The following is a 22,099-nucleotide window of genomic DNA, read 5'->3' on the forward strand; positions in this document are numbered from 1 at the left end:
CTCTGTCTTTCTCCCCTCTCTCCCTCTCTCGCTGTCTCTCTCTCTCTGCTCTCTCTCTCTCTCTCTCTCTCTCTCTCGTCTCTCTCTCTCTCTCTCTCTCTCTCTCTCTCTCTCTCTCTCTCTCTCTGTCTCTGTCTCTGTCTCTGTCTGTCTCTCTCTCTCTGTCTCTGTCTCTGTCTCTGTCTCTCACTCTTTCTCTCCCTCGCTCTCTCTCTTTCTCTCATACCCCACTCGCTCCGTGTGTTAGTCTCTGAGGGGTAATAGAACTCTTCTTTCCTCCTACTGCTGCTGACTCTTGGCTGCTGTTAACACACTGACTCTCTGGCTGCTGTTAACACACTGACTCTCTCTGGCTGCTGTTAACACACTGACTCTCTGGCTGTTGTAACACACTGACCCTCTGGGCTGCTGTTAACACACTGACTCTCTGGCTGTTGTTAACCACAACTGACCCTCTGGCTGCTGTTAACACACTGACTCTCTGGCTGTTGTTAACACACTGACTCTCTGGCTGTTGTTAACACACTGACCCTCTGGCTGCTGTTAACACCACTGACTCTCTGGCTGTTTGTAACACACTGACTCTCTGGTGTTGTTAACACACTGACTCTCTGGCTGTTGTTAACACACTGACTCTCTGGCTGTTGTTAACACACTGACCCCTGCTGTTACCTGCTGCTGTTTAACACCACTGACTCTCTGGCTGTTGTTAACACACTGAACCCGCTGCGTACGGACTCTCTGGCTGTTTGTTAACACACTGACCCTCTGGCTTGCTGTTACACACTGACTCTCTGGCTTTGTTAACACACTGACCCTCTTGGCTGCTGTTAACACACTGACCCTCTGCTGCTGTTAACACACTGACCCTCTGGCTGCTGTTAACACACTGACGCTCTGGCTGCTGTTAACACACTGACCCTCTGGCTGCTGTTAACACACTGACTCTCTGGCTGCTGTTAACACACTGACCCTCTGGCTGCTGTTTAACACACTGACTCTCTGGCTGCTGTTAACACCACTGACTCTCTGGCTGTTGTTAACACACTGACCCTCTGGCTGCTGTTAACACACTGACTCTCTGGCTGTTGTTAACACACTGACCCTCTGGCTGCTGTTAACACACTGACTCTCTGGCTGTTGTTAACACACTGACTCTCTGGCTGTTGTTAACACACTGACCCTCTGGCTGCTGTTAACACACTGACCCTCTGGCTGCTGTTAACACACTGACTCTCTGGCTGTTGTTAACACACTGACCCTCTGGCTGCTGTTAACACCACTGACTCTCTGGCTGCTGTTAACACACTGACCCCTGCTGTAACACTGGACCCTGGCTGCTGTTAACACACTGACTCTCTGGCTTGCTGTTAACACACTGACTCTGGCTGCTGTTAACCACTGACCTGTGCTGTTAACACACTGACTTTCGGCTGCTGTTAACACACTGACTCTCTGGCTGCTGTTAAGACACTGACCTCTTGCTGGCTGCTTGTTAACACACTGACTCTCTGGCTGGCTGCTGTTAAACACACTGACTCTCTGGCTGCTGCTGTTAACACACTGACCCTCTGCTGGCTGCTGTTAACACACTGACCCTCTGGCTGGCTGCTGTTAACACACCTACCCTCTGGCTGGCTGTTGTTAACACACTGACCTCTGCTGGCTGCTGTTAACACCTACCCTCTGCTGGCTGCTGTTAACACACTGACCCTCTGGCTGGCTGTTGTTAACACACTGACCCTCTGGCTGGCTGCTGTTAACACACTGACCCTCTGGCTGGCTGTTGTTAACACACTGACCCTCTGGCTGGCGCTTGTTAACACACTGACCCTCTGGCTGACTGCTGTTAAACACACTGACCCTCTGGCTGGCTGCTGTTAACACACTACCCTCTGGCTGGCTGCTGTTAACACACTGACCTCTGGCTGGCTGCTGTTAACACACTGACCCTCTGGCTGGCTGCTGTTTAACACACTGACCCTCTGGCTGGCTGCTGTTAACACCACTGACCTCTGGCTGGCTGCTGTTAACACACTGACCCTCTGGCTGGCTGCTGTTAACACACTGACCCTCTGGCTGGCTGCGTTAACACACTGACCCTCTGGCTGGCTGCTGTTAACACACTGACCCTCTGCTGGCCCTCCCATGTTAGAAGAACAACTGACACTTACGTTAAGGAGCGTTCCTTTAGAGTAAAACCATAGCCTCATGCAGAGAGAGAGAGATACATCATCCCATATATAACACACACATAATCCCTTCCCCCTCCCAGCGTCGCTGCTATACCTAGTCCTAATGGTTGGATGCATGGTGTTGTAACACTAAGGTTTCTGATAGGTTGATTCCCTATGGGCCATATATGTTTCATAATGATTAGTATAAATGGCTATGTGTAAAACTGTATTTTTCAGTTGCAAGGAATACTTTTCATCATTACTTCCACTGATTTATATGGAAAAATAAATCACATTAAAAGAAGAGTAGACTATGCATCTCAGCCTGGGCTTTCTCCAATAAATCTCTTGTTTCATCTACTACATCACACATACGCACGCCACGCACGCACGCACGCACGCACGCACGCACGCACGCACGCACGCACGCACGCACGCACGCACGCACGCACGCACACGCACGCACGACGCACGCACGCACGCACGCACGCACGCCACACACACACACACACACACACACACCACACACCACACACCACACACACACACACACACACACACACCACACACACAACCACACACACACACACACACACACCACACACACAAACACACAGACCTTAAGTCCAACCTCAGGTTATTTAGGCAAAGCAGACCTAAGTCACTGAGCTATCTTAGACGTTGACTATCTGACGTTGACTATCTCAGTTAACTATCTGAGGTTAACTATCTGAAGTTAACTATCTCAGGTTAACTATCTCAGGTTAACTATCTACGTTGACTATCTCAGGTTAACTATCTAACGTGACTATCTCAGGTAACTATCTGAGTTAACTATCTAGTAACGTACTCAGTTAACTATCTCAGGTTAACTATCTCAAGGTTAACTATCTAACGTTGACTATCTCAGGTTAACTATCTAACGTTGACTATCTCAGGTTAACTATCTGAGGTTACTATCTGAAGTTAACTATCTCAGGTTAACTATCTCAGGTTAACTATCTGAGGTTAACTATCTGAAGTTAACTATCTCAGGTTAACTATCTGAGGTTAACTATCTGAAGTTACTATCTCAGGTTGACTATCTGAAGTTAACTATCTCAGGTTACTATCTCAGGTTACTATCTGAAGTTACTATCTGAAGTTAACTATCTCAGGTTGACTATCTGAGGTTAACTATCTGAAGTTAACTATCTCAGGTTAACTATCTGAGGTTAACTACTGAAGTTAACTATCTCAGGTTGACTATTCTGAGGTTAACTATCTGAAGTTAACTATCTCAGGTTGACTATCTGAAGTTAACTATCTCAGGTTAACTATCTGAAGTTAACTATCTCAGGTTAACTATCTCAGGTTTTAACTATCTGAGGTAACTATCTAAGGTTAACTATCTGAGGTTAACTATCTCAGGTTAACTATCTGAGGTTAACTATCTCAGGTTGACTATCTGAGGTTAACTATCTGAAGATGATATCTCAGTTAACTATCTGAAGTTAACTATCTCAGGTTAACTATCTCAGGTTAACTATCTCAGGTTAACTATCTAAGGTTAACTATCTAATGTAACTATGTCAGGTTAACTATCTGAGGTTAACTATCTGAAGTAACTATCTCAGGTTAACTATTCTGAGGTTCACTATCTGAGTTAACATCTCAGGTTTACTATCTCAGGTTAACTATCTAACGTTGACTATCTCAGGTTAACTATCTGAGGTTAAACTACTTGAAGTTGACTATCTCAGGTTAACTATCTGAGTTAAACTATCTCAGTTAACTATCTCAGGTTAACTATCTAACGTTAACTATCTAACGTTGACTATCTCAGGTTAACTATCTAGAGGTTAACTATCTTGAAGTTGACTATCTCAGGTTAACTATCTGAAGTTAACTATCTCAGGTTAACTATCTCAGGTTAACTATCTCAGGTTAACTATCTCAGGTTAACTATCTAACGTTGACTATCTGAGGTTAAACTATCTTGAAGTTAACTATCTCAGGTTAACTATCTCAGGTTAACTATCTAACGTTGACTATCTGAGGTTACTATCTGAAGTTAACTATCTCAGGTTAACTATCTCAGGTAACTATCTCAGGCTGGCCCTCGCTACATGTTCTCGTCAGACCCACTGGCTCCAGGTCATCTACAAGGCTATGCTAGTAAAGTGCCGCCTTATCTCAGTTCACTGGTCACGATGGCTACACCACCCGCAGCACGCGCTCCAGCAGGTGTATCTCACTGATCATCCCTAAAGCTAAAACTCATTTGGACGCCTTTCCTTCAGTTCTCTGCTGCCTGCGACTGGAACGAATTGCAAAAATCTGAAGTTGGAGACTTTTATCTCCCTCAACAACTTTAAAAATCTGCTATCCGAGCAGGCTAACCGATCGCTGCAGCTGTACATAGTCCATCTGTAAACTACCCACCCAATTTACCTACCTCACCCCCCATACTGCTTTTATTTATTTACTTTTCTGCTCTTTTGCACACCAGTATCTCTTCTTGCACATGATCATCTGATGATTTATCACTCCAGTGTTAATCTACTAAATTGGGTAATTATTCGATTTATTGCCTACCTCATGCCTTTTGCACACATTGTATATAGATCTCTTTTTTTTCTACCATGTTATTGACTTGTTTATTGTTTACTCCATGTGTAACTCTGTGTTGTCTGTTCACACTGCTATGCTTTATCTTGGCCAGGTCGCAGTTGCAAATGAGAACTTGTTCTCAACTAGCCTACCTGGTTAAATAAAGGTAAAATAAAAAAAAACTATCTCAGGTTAACTATCTAACAGTTGACTATCTAACGTTGACTATCTAAGGTTAACTATCTAATGTTAACTATGTCAGGTTAACTATCTGAGGTTCACTATCTGAGGTTAACTTAGGATCGGTTCCCTTCCACGGGACGGTTGAGCTAAGGTAGGCTAATGCGATTAGCATGAGGTTGTAAGTAACAAGACATTTCCCAAGACATAGACATATCTAGATATGGCAGAAAGCTTAATTCTTGTTAATCTAACTGCACTGTCCAATTTACAGTACTATTACAGTGAAAGAATATCATGCTATTGTTTGAGGAGAGTGCACAATTTTGAATGAACAGTTATAATAAACAAATTAGGCACATTTGAGCAGTCTTGATACAAAATTATGAAACAGAAATGCAATGGTTCATTGGATCCATCTAAAACTTTGCACATACACAGATGCCATCTAGTGACCAAAAATCTAATTGCACCTGGGCTGGAATAATGCATTATGGCCTTTCTCTTGCATTTCAAAGATGATGGTACAAAAAATACAAAATAACGTTTTTTCTTCTTTGTTTTATCTTTTACCAGATCTATTGTGTTGAATTCTACTACATTCCTTTCACATTTCCATAAACTCCAAAGTGTTTCCTTTCAAATGGTACCAAAAATATGCATATCCTTGCTTCAGGGTTTGAGCTACAGCCAGTTAGATTTGGGTATGTCATTTTAGGAGGAAATCGAAAAAAAGGAGCTAATCTTTAAGAGTAAAAACTATCTGATTGTTCACTATCTGATGTTCACTAATCTGATGTTCACTATCTGAGGTTCACTATCTGAGGTTCACTATCTGAGGTCACTATCTGAGGTTCACTATCTGAGGTTACTACTGAGGTTCACTATCTAGGTTCACTATCTGAGGTTCACTATCTGAGTCACTATTGAGTTCACTATCTGAGGTTCACTATCTGAGGTTCACTATCTGAGGTTCACTATCTGAGGTTCACTATCTGAGGTTCACTATCTGAGTTCACTATCTGAGGTTCACTATCGAGGTTCACTATCTGAGGTTCACTATCTGAGGTTCACTATCTGAGGTTCACTATCTGAGGTTCACTATCTGAGGTCCACATCTGAGGTTCACTATCTGAGGTTCACTATCTGAGGTTCACTATCTGAGGTCACTATCTGAGGTTCACTATCTGAGGTTCACTATACTGAGGTTTCACTATCTGCGTTCACTAATCTAGGTTCACTATCTGAGGTTCACTATCTGAGGTTCACTATCTGAGGTTCACTATCTGAGGTTCCACTATCTGAGGTTCACTATCTGAGGTTCACTATCTGAGGTTCACTATCTGAGGTTTTCACTATCTGAGGTTCACTATCTGAGCGTTCACATATCTGAGGTTCACTATCTGAGGTTCACTATCTCTGGTTCACTATTCTGAGGTTCACTATCTGAGTTCACTATCTGAGGTCACATCTGAGGTTCACTATCTGAGGTTCGTCTCTGGTTCACTATCTGAGGTTAACTATCTCTGGTTAAGTGTGGTGAGTAATAAGGAGGTTCCTTATAGAAGAACACCTTCGATATATCACATTACAAATGGCCAAGTGTGTAGTACCCTAGAATATAAACTGTTACAAACGGATGCTGGACATGAAATAAAAAATGTCTTGCATGGCTAACGGTGACATTGTGACATTGTTAATATGGCCACCCCAGCCCAGCCGGGCCCTTCGTTCTGTTTTTAATGCTGAGCTTGTGAAATATGGATCTAATTATGATGCTATGAGTGACTGAGGAGTTACGTCTCTCCTCCTCGCAAATGGGAGGAGGGAGAGAGAGGGGGAGGAAGGATGGACACTGGGGGAGGAGGGGAGGGAACTGGGAAGAAGAGGATGAAGAACGGAGGGGGAAGGATAGAGAAGAAGTGAGGAAGGGAGGGAGGGGTACTGATGTACTGGCTGTTATACCTGAATGGCATACAACATACGTCCTTTGTCTATAATCCACATTCCACCCCTCCTCCACCAGGCTGGTCCCTGGGGAAATGATGCTCATGACTCTCCCTGCCAGACCTCAACAGACGCTGGGGATCATTCAGACCTCCAGTCTGGGGCCCAGCAGCATGGCCACATGGTCTCTTGTTATACTGCCTTCCCATAGGGGAAGGCAAAAGGGAGGTAGAGGGATGGAGAGAGAGAGAGAAAATGAGAGGGAGAGAAAGAGAGAGAGAGGAAGGGAAACAGCTAAATAATCTGAGCCTTGCAGTTCTGTTAGGCAAGGGGAGCATGAGAGAGAGGTGTGAGAGAAGGAGGAGGGCGAGAAGAGTGACAGTGATAGAGAGCAATTGTGTGTGTGAGAGAGAGGGAGAGAGAGAGAGAGAGGGTGGTTACAGCATGCATTCTCAAGGAGAGAAAGGAGGACAGCAATTTACTATATCTAACACCAATCGGCTTTTTCCTGGCACTGGGTTAGCTAGCCAAGCTGCTCCCTTCTCTTTCTCTCTCTCTTAATTATTCGATTTATTGCCTACCTCATGCCTTTTGCACACATTGTATATAGATTCTCTTTTTTTCTACCATGTTATTGACTTGTTTATTGTTTACTCCATGTGTAACTCTGTGTTGTCTGTTCACACTGCTATGCTTTATCTTGGCCAGGTCGCAGTTGCAAATGAGAACTTGTTCTCAACTAGCCTACCTGGTTAAATAAAGGTAAAATAAAAAAAACTATCTCAGGTTAACTATCTAACGTTGACTATCTAACGTTGACTATCTAAGGTTAACTATCTAATGTTAACTATGTCAGGTTAACTATCTGAGGTTCACTATCTGAGGTTAACTTAGGGATCGGTGTCCCTTCCACGGGACGGTTGAGCTAAGGTAGGCTAATGCGATTAGCATGAGGTTGTAAGTAACAAGACATTTTCCCAYGACATAGACATATCTGATATTGGCAGAAAGCTTAAATTCTTGTTAATCTAACTGCACTGTCCAATTTACAGTAGCTATTACAGTGAAAGAATATCATGCTATTGTTTGAGGAGAGTGCACAATTTTGAACATGAACAGTTATTAATAAACAAATTAGGCACATTTGAGCAGTCTTGATACAAAATTATGAACAGAAATGCAATGGTTCATTGGATCCATCTAAAACTTTGCACATACACAGATGCCATCTAGTGACCAAAATCTAATTGCACCTGGGCTGGAATAATGCATTATGGCCTTTCTCTTGCATTTCAAAGATGATGGTACAAAAAATACAAAATAACGTTTTTTTTCTTCTTTGTTTTATCTTTTACCAGATCTATTGTGTTGAATTCTACTACATTCCTTTCACATTTCCATAAACTCCAAAGTGTTTCCTTTCAAATGGTACCAAGAATATGCATATCCTTGCTTCAGGGTTTGAGCTACAGCCAGTTAGATTTGGGTATGTCATTTTAGGAGGAAATCGAAAAAAAGGAGCTAATCTTTAAGAGTAAAACTATCTGATGTTCACTATCTGATGTTCACTATCTGATGTTCACTATCTGATGTTCACTATCTGAGGTTCACTATCTGAGGTTCACTATCTGAGGTTCACTATCTGAGGTTCACTATCTGAGGTTCACTATCTGAGGTTCACTATCTGAGGTTCACTATCTGAGTGTCACTATCTGAGGTTCACTATCTGAGGTTCACTATCTGAGGTTCCACTATCTGAGGTTCACTATCTGAGGTTCACTATCTTGAGGTTCACTATCTGAGGTTCATTTTAGTTCACTATCTGAGGTTCACTATCTGAGGTTCACTATCCGAGAGTTTCACTATTCTGGTTCATTATCTTGAGGTTCACTAATCTGAGGTTCACTATCTGAGTTACTATCTGAAGGTTCACTATCTGAGGTTCACTATCTGAGGTTCACTATCTGAGGTTCACATTAGATATCGAGGTTCACTATCTGAAGGTTTCACTATTGAGGTTCACTATCTGAGGTTTCACTATCTGAGGTTCACTATCTGAGCGTTCACTATCTCTGGTTCACTATCTGAGGTTAACTATCTCTGGTTAAGTGTGGGTGGAGTAATAAGGAGTCTTCCTTATAGAAGAACACCTTCGATATATCACATTACAAATGGCCAAGTGTGTAGTACCCTAGAATATAAACTGTTACAAACGGATGCTGGACATGAAATAAAAATGTCTTGCATGGCTAACGGTGACATTGTGACATTTTAATATGGCCACCCCAGCCCAGCCCGGGCCCTTCGTTCTGTGTTTTAATGCTGAGCTTGTGAAATATGGATCTAATTATGATGCTATGAGTGACTGAGGAGTTACGTCTCTCCTCCCTCGCAATGGGAGGGAGGGAGAGAGAGGGGGAGGAAGGGATGGACACTGGGGGAGGAGGGGAGGGAACTGGGAAGGAAGAGGATGAAGAACGGAGGGGGAAGGATAGAGAAGAGAGTGAGGAAGGGAGGGAGGGGTACTGATGTACTGGCTGTTATACCTGAATGGCATACAACATACGTCCTTTGTCTATAATCCACATTCCACCCCTCCTCCACCCAGGCTGGTCCCTGGGAAATGATGCTCATGACTCTCCCTGCCAGACCTCAACAGACGCTGGGGATCATTCAGACCTCAGTCTGGGGCCCAGCAGCATGGCCACATGGGTCTCTGTTATACTGCCTTCCCATAGGGAGAAGGCAAAAGGGAGGTAGAGGGATGGAGAGAGAGAGAAAATGAGAGGGAGAGAAAGAGAGAGAGAGAGAGGGAAACAGCTAAATAATCTGAGCCTTGCAGTTCTGTTAGGCAAGGGAGCATGAGAGAGAGTGTGTGAGAGAGAGGAGGGGGCGAGAAGAGTGACAGTGATAGAGAGCAATTGTGTGTGTGAGAGAGAGGAGAGAGAGAGAGAGAGGGTGGTTACAGCATGCATTCTCAAGGAGAGAAAGGAGGACAGCAATTACTATATCTAACACCAATCGGCTTTTTCCTGGCACTGGGTTAGCTAGCCAGCTGCTCCCTTCTCTTTCTCTCTCTCTATCTCTCTCTCTCTCTCTATCCCTCTCACTCTGTCTGTCTCATCTGTTATATGATTGATCCGGTGGAGGATGCTGAAGTTCCGTGTGGACCGGAGGATTAGGTAGGTAGGGGACAGSGGAGTGGCCGAGGCTGGGGGGAAGTGGTCTCTTCTGGGGCTGCCTGGCAAAGTGGTGGCGGGAGAGGGAACCAGAAGCTGGAGGTCAGAGAGTACTGCAATGCAGTGCTGCTGTAGAGAAAGCACAAAGATCTWGTTTATGGCTTTTATTGGGCAGTTGTGTGAGGCAGGGACTGATACAGTAGATCTGATATGTGTATAGGAATGTGTGTGTGTGTGTTTGTTTGGGCTATGGCTTGATTTTCATGCTAGCGTAAGTAGCCTATCAGGAATGGCTAAACACTGCTAGCATGTGTTCACCCTATAATGTGACTACCTCAGGGGACAGTCAATGGAACTAGTCCATTGTTTTTCTAGTCATGTTGGAGTCCAGTTTGTGGTCACATTAAGGACACTGTGATGTTACCGAATGCTGTTTAGCCATTTGTTTGTCCATATGTAGAAGCAGGCAGTGATGCGGTCTCTCTCTATATAGGTTTGTAGGTTACACATGAACAGGCATGCTCAGTCTCAGGACCCTCTGAGACCAAGTCACACACACACACACACACACACACACACACACACACACACACACACACACACACACACACACACACACACACACACACACACAACAAACACACACACACACACCACACTGCCCTTTCTACGCTATCAGTGTGTGTGTGTGTGTGTGTGTGTGTGTGTGTGTGTGTGTGTGTGTGTGTGTGTGTGTGTGTGTGGAGTATACCATGATTCTCTGCATGGCAGGGTCTGGGCCAGATGCCACTAATATTCTGTTATCCAGTAGTGGACAGAGACCGAGGCAGACAACTTCCACCCCACAGCCTTTCTGCCCTGCTTTACATAGAGCGGTGTTTTTCAAACCTGGTTCTGGACATCCACAGGGTGTGCAGGCTTTTGTTCCAACCCAGCACCAAAACATCTAATTCAGCTAATCAATGCATTCTCAAGAGTGAGTAGCTGGATGTGTTACATGTATTGATGGGCTGGAACAAATCCCTGCACACCCTCTGGTCCTAGGAACAGTGRCTAAGTATAGTGTACGGCAAAAGACTACCATATGATGCCTGTCCTCGTCAAAGGGTCAAGGCCCTGCTTCAGGCCCTGCTCTGGGCCTAGCTAGGTGCAGTCCTGAGGCTGTACTCTGGACTATCCTTACAGACATCCCATGTTCTAACTCTTTGCCTTGGGCCTACAATATGTGTCCTCTCAGGCTGTAAAATTAGTAGGTTGGCTTCCCTAAGGCCTTGGATGAGTAGAGAGAAGGTTTCAGATTATGGACCATAGCCTATATGTTTAGGTGAGAAGGGTGTGTTCCTATAAACATCTTTCTGACTCCAGGCCTTTCCTCAGGTCCTAACAGTCTAAGCAGCCCCTTCATTTGATCTGGGTCTCATGTCTAGTAGCTACATTCAGCCTTGCTTTCAGAACAGCAGCAGGTGAATTCCGCAGGCAGTTTAGGGGGAACACACTCCTGTATGATTTTTAAATCCACTTAAGAGATGAAGGGCTCTATTTTTGGTTTGGCAATAAGCCAGCGCAATTGTCAAACGCACGCTAGTTTGCAATTTTGACCTGTAAATACTGACACTCTTCTTTTTTCAAACCGTAGCGCCAGGATTAGTAATTTACCTGTCTTATGAGTTTCCTTGCGCCAAAGTGGGAGGGGTGGCAATATCCGAGGTATGTCCTTAAGAACGTGTGCCAAAGTGCCAATTTCAGTATGCGCTGGTGGGGACAGTTAACACCAACCCAAAGCTGGTCAGGCTATTACCCTGTTTTAACCAGCTCCTGTTATTATTGTGGATGTGTGTAAAACCCTCCATGTAGACTATATGCCCAGCATGGAATGTGAGGTGAGATAATCCGGTGACACTCTTATTTAGAAACATTTCAGTTATTTTCCTGTAACAATTGCTTGTTTTCAGTTTAGTTTGATTAAAAATCAAGCCATAGTAGGCTCCCCTTACCTTACTGTAGCGGAAGCTGGTTCAACAGCAATGCGCCTATACTCGTTGAAGCCAGTTACAACAATGTTGACTGTTTACACTTCAAACACATTTAAGCAATGTTGAGCAATGTGGATGTTTTTTTTTACTGTTGCTATCACTCGTTGCTGTAGCCTTTGCTATTTAATAAAGTGTAGTATTAATCCACAATGGACCAGGAGCAGAATACTCCGTGCCCCCAGCCAAACTAGAGTTGATAACAACGCGAAGACCGTCCGTCAATAACCTACACAACTTGAGACACAGGAATGCAGTATTAAAGGGCCATTCTACCACTTTTTAACCTCATTGACATGCTCTCCAACACCATACCTGTGTCTACATATGTGAAAACGGCACATTTCTATGTTTTGTAAAATCTACCTGATGACATCTTCGAAAGTGACAGTTATTTTTTCTTCTTTCAACCCTACTCTGTGATGTCACAGACAAGCTTTTTTCACAGATAATTGAAACGCTCTGTTTTCACATATTTAGACACTGGTTTGGTGCTGGAGATCATTAATATGAGGTTGAAAAGTGGCAGAACTGCCTTTTAAGCCACGGAATGCCTTGACTCGCCAGTGAGTGGCCAAGGCCTCATCACACCTACAACTTGATTATTCATCAAAACCCAGCCCTTTTCCACCACCTCCAGCTATTGTGCTCTTAAATCTGGGTGTGAAAATAATACAAAATATTCCTGACACACCCCTCACCTATTGCACTACCAGCAGAGCTTAGATGTACCATTGCATTAGGTTTGTTAAAATAGAGCCACAAAAGTGATCCACTGGTATCTTTCACATACAAAAGTGCTGTTCGTTTAGCATAGGGGTCAATCTATGTGTCCCGTATGTGTGTGAGCGGAACATGTCTATGTGTGCATGTGCGACATGTGAGTGTGTTTAGGTATGCATGCAAGTATGTTCATGACTGTACATGACTGGGCGTGTAAGGGTTTACATTTGTTTGTATCAGTGGAGGCTGGTGGGCCGGAGACAAAGGAGGCTTATTGTAATTAATGGAATGGTGTAATAATGGTTTGATACCATTCCAGTCCAGCCATTACGATACGCCTGTTCTACAGTATATCTACAGTATGCCCTCCAGCCTCCTCTGGTTTGTGTTCATGTGACTGAGCCAGGTTGTGTTTGTACTGAATCTAGTCTACAGTAGAAGTAGGTTGATCAGATTGATCAGATTAAATATTGAATAGAGTTCATTATATCTCTGGTGAGGAGAATATCTGGGGTGTCAGACCCACAAAGGGAGGCAGGGTACCCCACTGCTCCGCTCTACCTATAAAACAACGGATATGTACCACTGGTTAGATTACACTGTGCAGCAGAAATAAGAGACGTGCACGCGCACGCACGCACTCACGCACGCACTCACTCACGCACGCACGCACGCACGCACACACACACACACAGTCATCGGTTGTAAAATCAATAGCAGGGAAGGACACACTGATCACAGAAACACAGCCACACCACACTAGACCACACCAGACCACACCACACTAGACCACACCAGACCACACCACACTAGACCACACCAGACCACACCACACAACCTCGACGACACCGAACCAACAACTAGACGCACACAGACAACACACAGAACCAACCCAGATCAGACCACTCCACACCAAAAACATCACAGCACCAACTCAGACCACACCACACTAATCCAGACCAGACCAACCACAGTAGACCACACCAGACTAGACACAACACACACACAACTAGACCACGAACCGAGCCAACCACACTAGACCAGACCAGATCAGACCACACCACACACCTAGACGACACCAGATCCACACCACACTAGACCACAAGGATCAGACCACTCCACACCACACCACACTAGACCACAGCAGACCAGACTATGGTCCACACACACTAGACCACACTAGACACAACTAGATGACACCAGAACCACAACAACACCAGACCACACTAGACCACACTAGACCAACCGACACACACACTAGACCACACAGACCACACAACTAGACACACCAGACCACACCACACTGAACCACACCAGATCAGACCACTCCACACCACACACACTAGAACCACACCAGACACACACACTAGACCCACACAGATCAGACCACTCCACACCACACTAGACCACAGCAGACCAGACTACTGGTCCACACCACACTAGACCAAACTAGACCACACTAGATGACACCAGACCACACAACACAGACCACATAGACCACACTAGAACACAACTCAACTCGGACACTAGACCACACATATAGACCACACTAGACCACAACACTAGACTAACTAGACAAACACTAGACAACACCATACTAGACCACACTAGACCACACTAGACAACTCCCTACTAGGCCACACTAGACCACACCAGACCATACCATACTAGGCACACTAGACACACCATACTAGACCACACTAGACCACACATACCAGACACACCATACTAGACCACACAGACCACACCATACTCGACCACACTAGACCACAACCATACTAGACCCACACTAGACCACACCACACTAGCACAACTAACCACACCACACTAGACACACCCATACTAGACCACACTAGCACACACTAGACCACACCATACTAGGCCACACTAGACCACACCAGACCATACCATACTAGGCCACACTAGACACAACTATACTAAGACCACACTAGACCACACCATACGACCAACCATACTAGACACAACTAGACCACCATACTCGACCACACTAGACGACACATACTAGACCACACTAGACACCACACTAACAACATACTAGCCACACTAGACAACATACAGACCACCATTAGCACACTAGACACACACATACTAGACCACACTAGAACAACCACACTAGACACCACACATACTAGACCAACGTACTAGACCACACTAGACCCACGCACTAGACCACACTAGACCACAACATACTAGAGACCACACCACTACTAGACCACACTCACACCTAGACACACACAGACCACACACACTAGACACCTAGACCACCACACTAGCCACAACTAGACACACACAACTAGACACACAACTAGACCACAACACACTAACACACGAGACCACACCACACTAGACCACACTAGACACACCACACTAGACACACCACACTAGACCACACTAGACAACAACACTAGACCACACCACACTAGACACACACACTAGACCACACTAGACCACACCACACTAGACCACACCAGACCACACCACACTAGACCACACCACTACTAAAACCACACCATACTAGACCACACTAACACACACCACATCTAGACCACACCACACTAGACCACACCAACTTAGACACACTAGACCACACCACACTAGACACAACACACTAGACCACACACATACTGACCACAACTAAACCACAACATACTAGACCACACCACACTAGACAACCACACTAGAACACACACTAGAACAACATACTAGACCACACTAGACACACCACACTAGACACACAGACACACCAACTAGAACCACACACAAACACTAGACGACACCACATAGACCACTACACACTACAACCACTACATAGACCACACCACACTAGAACACACCACACTAGACCACACCAACTAGACCACACCACACTAGACACACCACACTAGACCACACCAACAGACACACTAGACCACACTAGACCACCAGACACACATACACACACACACACCACTAGACCACACCACACTAGACCACACCACACTAGACAACACACTAGACCACACTAGACCACACTAGACTACCAGACACACCATACTAGACCAACTAGACCACACCACACTAGACAACCACAGCTAAGACCACCTATATAGATATTCCTAGTAACTGAGTCCGATGGAAAGAGAAGCGAGAACTCATATTGCTGTGTCTTGCCCATCTTGCCCATCATATTGATGGAGGGCGGCGCACAATTGGCACAGCGTTATCCGGGTTAGGGTTTGGCCGGGGTAGGCTGTCATTGTAAATAAMAATTTGTTCTTAACTGACTTAACTGACTTACCTCGTTAAATAAAGGTTAAATAAAAAAATCACTATATCATGCTGACCACTCGCCACACTCTGCTGCTGTTGTATCATGAAACTGTTCAGGTGGCTGAGGTGCTGTGTGGCTGCTGGGTTGCCGCGACGTCAGTAATCAACATGATTGATAAGCTATCGATCAGCTGCTCTCATCATGTCTGACAGCTTGACAGCATGGGTCCACCAATATTCACCTCTCTTTCTTTTTCTCTTTTTCTTCCTCTCCTCGTCTCCAGCCAAAATGACCTGAGTGGACCAGCTGGACAGCCAGTGAGCCAGATCCAGCTGGAGGAGACTGGAACCATTCACACATACATAACGTGAGTACAACATTAATCTGACTGTGATACAACCTTACCGTAACCTAACCTGGAACAGTAAAGACACACATAACGTAAGTGCAAGATTAATCTAACTTTGATACAACCTAACCCCAACCTAACCTCAACCAATAAACACATACCTGACATGAGTACAACCCAGGTATAACCATAATAGTATAATCTTAAACCAACATAACCCTAAACAGACTGATTCACAAATAGCTGACGTGACTACAATCCAACCTCAACCCTAATACAACCTAATCGTGACCATGTAACAACACATCCTTAAAACCTACACATACCGTGTACAGTTACTACATTGAGTAAAACCTTACTTCAACCTAATGTGAACCTCTACACCAGGGTTCCCCAACAGGCGACCCGTGGGCCAAATCTGGCCGATGTGTGATTTTATTTGGCCCCCCAAGTTTTCTGAGCAAATATAAATAAATATTTTATTTGTATTTTTGGGGGACTGTAAAAACACCAGCAAATGATCTCCAAGTGATTTTAATTTGCAGATAACTCCCCTGCATTATAGAGAAATMTATGTGATCGTATACAAATGTAGGCAAGGTTTGAAATGATTATGTTTTAGTCAAATAATATATTTGTTTGAGCTTCAATTTGCAGTCTACAAATTATTTGTAATTACGTTCTGTCCCCCTGACCATCTGCTCAAGAAAACATTGGCCTGCGTCTGAATCTAGTTGATGATCCATGCTGTAGAGACTTACCTGCAGGGAGTTACATCAAACTTGAACCCTATGCCCATGTAACCTTTACTTGTGGTCTGCATCTCCAGCAATGCAGAAATGTTGTAGAAAACTTGTGAAAAATCTCTGCAGTTCCCTTCAAAGTGTTGCTGTATTGAGATAATAAATGAAACATCCCATTCACTCAGCTTTGCAGCCAACCTAACACTAACTCCTGACACCAGAAACAAAGAACAGTTGACACAAACATGATGGTGTCACGCACACAGACAAATGGGCTGTGATATGTGACATGGAGAGACAGTTTGTGTGAGAGGGGACAGAGATGGAATAGAGTAGCAGGTTTCACAGAGTCACTTTGATCACCCCTGTCACTATGGGGGGAATGCACTGTGCTATTGTTACAGGAAAGCACTTGAGCCGACGGGAATCAGCAATCTGCTCATATGCAGAGTACTGGGGTCTGCTAACTCACAAAGTGTGTTCATGCGAGGGTTACCTGGGTTTAGACACCGAGGACTATGACATTGATACCCCACACGTAATGTAATATAACGTATAACAGTTATACCAGTAATTCCACATCCCTGACAGCTAGATAAATGCCCCCAGTGGTGTTAAGACAATACTCACACCCCCTTCATTGTGTATTCCCCACCACGATCAATACTGCATCGAACTGATGATGCATTGGACATTAATAATATATGATGTTACCTACAAAGAGGCTGTGTTTTACTGTAAGTTATTCAAAGCGTCAATATAAAACACAGGGACTAACTCTTACAATGGGGATATTTAGTATTTAGTATTTACCTTCAGTTTACTAGGGGAGTTGATGAAGAACTAGCCTCGCAAAGCCGCCTGATCCTGCAAGCTTACATTAAATGCTGCATGGATAGCTTTTAATGTAAGCTGGTGAGATCAGGCAGATTTGAAGAACACTCTTTTACAGCAAAAAGCTGAGGAAGTGTTGCAGTATAAGGAAAGGGTTAAATTATGAAACTGGAAGTTCTAGGGATGATTACTAGGCCATAGTTTAAAGGGTCAGGCTGGACATGTAGTGAGGACATCACCTGGTTAACACCTCTACTGTCATCATAACTGTCATGGGGATCTACAGGTAACTGCCAAAATAAAGGAAACACTTGAGGAAATGAGGGATACAAAGTATATTGAAAGCAGGTGCTTACACACAGGTATGGTTCCTGAGTTAATTATGCAATTAACATCCCATCATGCTTAGGGTCATTTTTAAAAATGGCCATRATTTATCTACCATGGCTAGAAGAAGAGATGTCAGTGACTTTGAAAGAGGGGTCTCAAAGGAGCATGGGTTTAAAAGGATGTGTGTGTGGGGGGGAGGGGGTATGTGTGTGTGTGTGTCTCAGTCACCAGATATAAACCTGATTGAACACATATGGGAGATTCTGGAGTGTCTCCTAAGACAGCGTTTTCCTCCACCATCAAAATATAGCATTTATTGTAGAAGAATGGTGTCGCATCCTTCCAATAGAGTTCCAGACACTTGTAGAATCTACGCCAAGGTGCATTAAAGCTGTTCTAACTCGTGGTGGCCCAACACCCTATTAAGAAGACACTTTATTGTGGTGTTTCCTTTATTTTGGAAGTTACCTATACAATGACCATTGAGAGTCAGGACCTTGTCATGCACCTCAACACATCTCATCATAAGTGGGCTCTTATGTTAGTGTGGACTGAACGTATTCTGGTTTAACAACTGGAGAAAGATTTATATGGGATTTCTGTATAAGTTGTCATATTTGTGGCTTTTTCTGTGCATCAGAGCTTCCAGTTTGTGTGTGTGTCTGCATCATGTATGTGGGCGTATTTATGAAAGAAAGAGAGATGGGGCAAAGGGAGAGAGAGAGGTCATGATCAGATGAGCTCCTGCATTTTTCAGCATGTTCTTAAAAAAAGATAGATTTAGAGTTAGATAAACTTGGATTTTTTTGTCAGGAACATATACAGGATGCTACCCTCTACAACATAACCTTCACTCCGACTCAATACTCAAAACCTACAACCTGATTTTGGACGAAATTATGGAATCACCAGGAAGGCTTACAACTACCAAAGATAATTATTCCAACACTATACAGCAAATGTATTTTTTTCAATTTTTTATTTCACCTGTAACGACTCCTACTGAAGGTGGCTCCCCTTCCTGTTCGGGTGGCGCTCGGCGGTCGTCGTCACCGGCCTACTAGCTGCTACTGACTTTTCCTCCCCCTCCTTATTTGTTTAGTGGTTARACCTGTTTGTGGTTAGGGTGATTAGTGGGGCTTTATTACCCAGCAGCCCGGCCTGCTGGGTGTGCGGGATTGTTTTGTGTACAGGTTGTACATGCTTGTGTGTCACGGTTAGTGTACGTTGTCTCTTTGGATATTAGTGTTCTCGTTTATGTGGTGGAGCATTCATTTGGAGTGGCGTCGTGTTCACCTGTTTGTGTGATTAAATTAGTACGCTACTCTGAACTCTCTGTCTCCTGCGTTTGACTCCTTCCTCCACTACACCCCGGGCATTACATCACCTTTATTTAACAAGGTAGGCCAGTTGAGAACAAGTTCTCATTTACAACTGCGACCTGGCCAAGATAAAGCAAAGCAGTGCAACAAAAAAACAACAACACAGAGTTACACGTGGGATAAACAAAAGTACAGTCAATAACACAATAGAAAACTCTGTATACAGTGTGTGCAAATGGAGTAAGGAGGTAAGGCAATAAATAGGCCATAATAGTGAAGGAATTACAATTTAGCAAATTAACACTGGAGTGATAGATGTGCAGATGATGATGTGCAAGTAGAAATACTGGTGTGCAAAAAAGTTAATAAAAATAATATGGGGATGAGGTAGGTAGTTGGATGGGCTATTTACAGATGGGCTGTGTACAGCAGCAGCGATCGGTAAGCTGCTCAGATAGCTGATGTTTAAAGTTAGTGAGGGAGATATACAGTGGGGAGAACAAGTATTTGATACACTGCCGATTTTGCAGGTTTTCCTACTTACAAAGCATGTAGAGGTCTGTCATTTTTATCATAGGTACACTTCAACTGTGAGAGACGGAATCTAAAACAAAAATCCAGAAAATCACATTGTATGATTTTTAAGTAATTAATTTGCATTTTATTGCATGACATAAGTATTTGATCACCTACCAACCAGTAAAATTCGGCTCTCACAGACTGTTAGTTTTTCTTTAAGAAGCCCCCTGTTCTCACTCATTACCTGTATTAACTGCACCTGTTTGAACTCGTTACCTGTATAAAAGACACCTGTCCACACACTCAATCAAACAGACTCCAACCTCTCCACAAGGCCAAGACCAGAGAGCTGTGTAAGGACATCAGGGATAAATTGTAGACCTGTACAAGGCTGGGATGGCTACAGGACAATAGCCAAGCAGCTTGGTGAGAAGGCAACAAACTGTTGGCACAATTATTAGAAAATGGAAGAAGTTCAATGACGGTCAATCACCCTCGGTCTGGGGCTCCATGCAAGATCTCACCTCGGGGGCATCAATGATCATGAGGAATGTGAGGGATCAGCCCAGAACTACACGGCAGGACCTGGTCAATGACTGAAGAGAGCTGGGACCACAGTCTCAAAGAAAACCATTAGTAACACACTACGCCGTCATGGATTAAAATCCTGCAGCGCACGCAAGGTCCCCCTGCTCAAGCCAGCGCATGTCCAGCCCGTCTGAAGTTTGCCAATGACCATCTGGATGATCCAGAGGAGGAATGGGAGAAGGTCATGGGTCTGATGAGACAAAAATAGAGCTTTTTGCTCTAAACTCCACTCGCCGTGTTTGGAGGAATAGAGGATGAGTACAAAACCCAAGAACACCATCCCAACCGTGAAGCATGGAGGTGAAACATCATTCCTTGGGGATGCTTTTCTGCAAAGGGGACAGGACGACTGCACCGTATTGAGGGAGATGGATGTGGCCATGTATCGCGAGATCTTGACCAACAACCTCCTTCCCTCAGTAAGAGCATTGAAGATGGTCGTGGCTGGGTCTTCCAGCATGACAACGACCCGAAACACACAGCCAGGGCAACTAAGGAGTGGCTCCGTAAGAAGATCTCAAGGTCCTGGAGTGCCTAGCCAGTCTCCAGACTGAACCCAATAGAAAATCTTTGGAGGAGCCGAAAGTCCGTATTGCCCAGCGACAGCCCGAAACCTGAAGGATCTGGAAAGGTCTGTATGGAGGAGGGCCAAAATCCCTGCTGCAGTGTGTGCAAACCTGGTCAAGAACTACAGGAAACGTATGATCTCTGTAATTGCAAACTAAGGTTTCTGTACCAAATATTCAGTCTGCTTTCTGATGTATCAATACTTATGTCATGCAATAAAATGCAAATTAATTACTTAAAAATCATACAATGTGATTTTCTGGATTTTGTTTTAGATTCCTTCTCTCACAGTTGAAGTGTTACCTATGATAAAAATTACAGACCTCTACATGCTTTGTAAGTAGGAAAACCTGGCAAAATTGTAGTGTATCAAATACTTGTTCTTCCCACTGTAAGTCTCCAACTTCAGCATTTTTGCAATTCGTTCCAGTCATTGGCAGCAGAGAACTGGAAGGAAAAGTGGCCAAAGAGGTGTTGCGTTTGGGGATGACCAGTGAGATATACCTGCTGGAGCTCGATCTACCGGTGGGTTTGTGTTATGGTGACCAGTGAGATATACCTGCTGGAGCTCGATCTACCGTGGGTTGTTATGGTGACCAGTGAGATATACCTGCTGGAGCTCGATCTACGGTGGGTTTTGTTATGGTGACCAGTGAGATATACCTGCTGGAGCTCGATCTACCGGTGGTGTTTTTATGGTGGACCAGTGAGAGGTAACCTTGCTTGGAGCGCGTGCTACCGGTGGGTT

At 44.3% G+C, this 22,099-nt stretch overlaps 1 long non-coding RNA gene across 1 annotated transcript in view; it reads left to right on the top strand.

Annotated features, from left to right (window-relative positions):
* The window catches only part of LOC111970345 (uncharacterized), a 119,015-nt gene extending 102,548 nt beyond the window's left edge, over positions 1 to 16,467 (top strand). Inside the window, exon 3 of the long non-coding RNA XR_002878106.2 lies at positions 16,383 to 16,467. This is a non-coding gene — a long non-coding RNA (uncharacterized lncRNA). The remainder of the gene's footprint in view (positions 1 to 16,382) is intronic.
* Positions 16,468 to 22,099: the final 5,632 nt, after the last annotated feature.

Source organism: Salvelinus sp. IW2-2015, linkage group LG11, assembly GCF_002910315.2.
Source record: "Salvelinus sp. IW2-2015 linkage group LG11, ASM291031v2, whole genome shotgun sequence".
NCBI lineage: Eukaryota > Metazoa > Chordata > Actinopteri > Salmoniformes > Salmonidae > Salvelinus > Salvelinus sp. IW2-2015.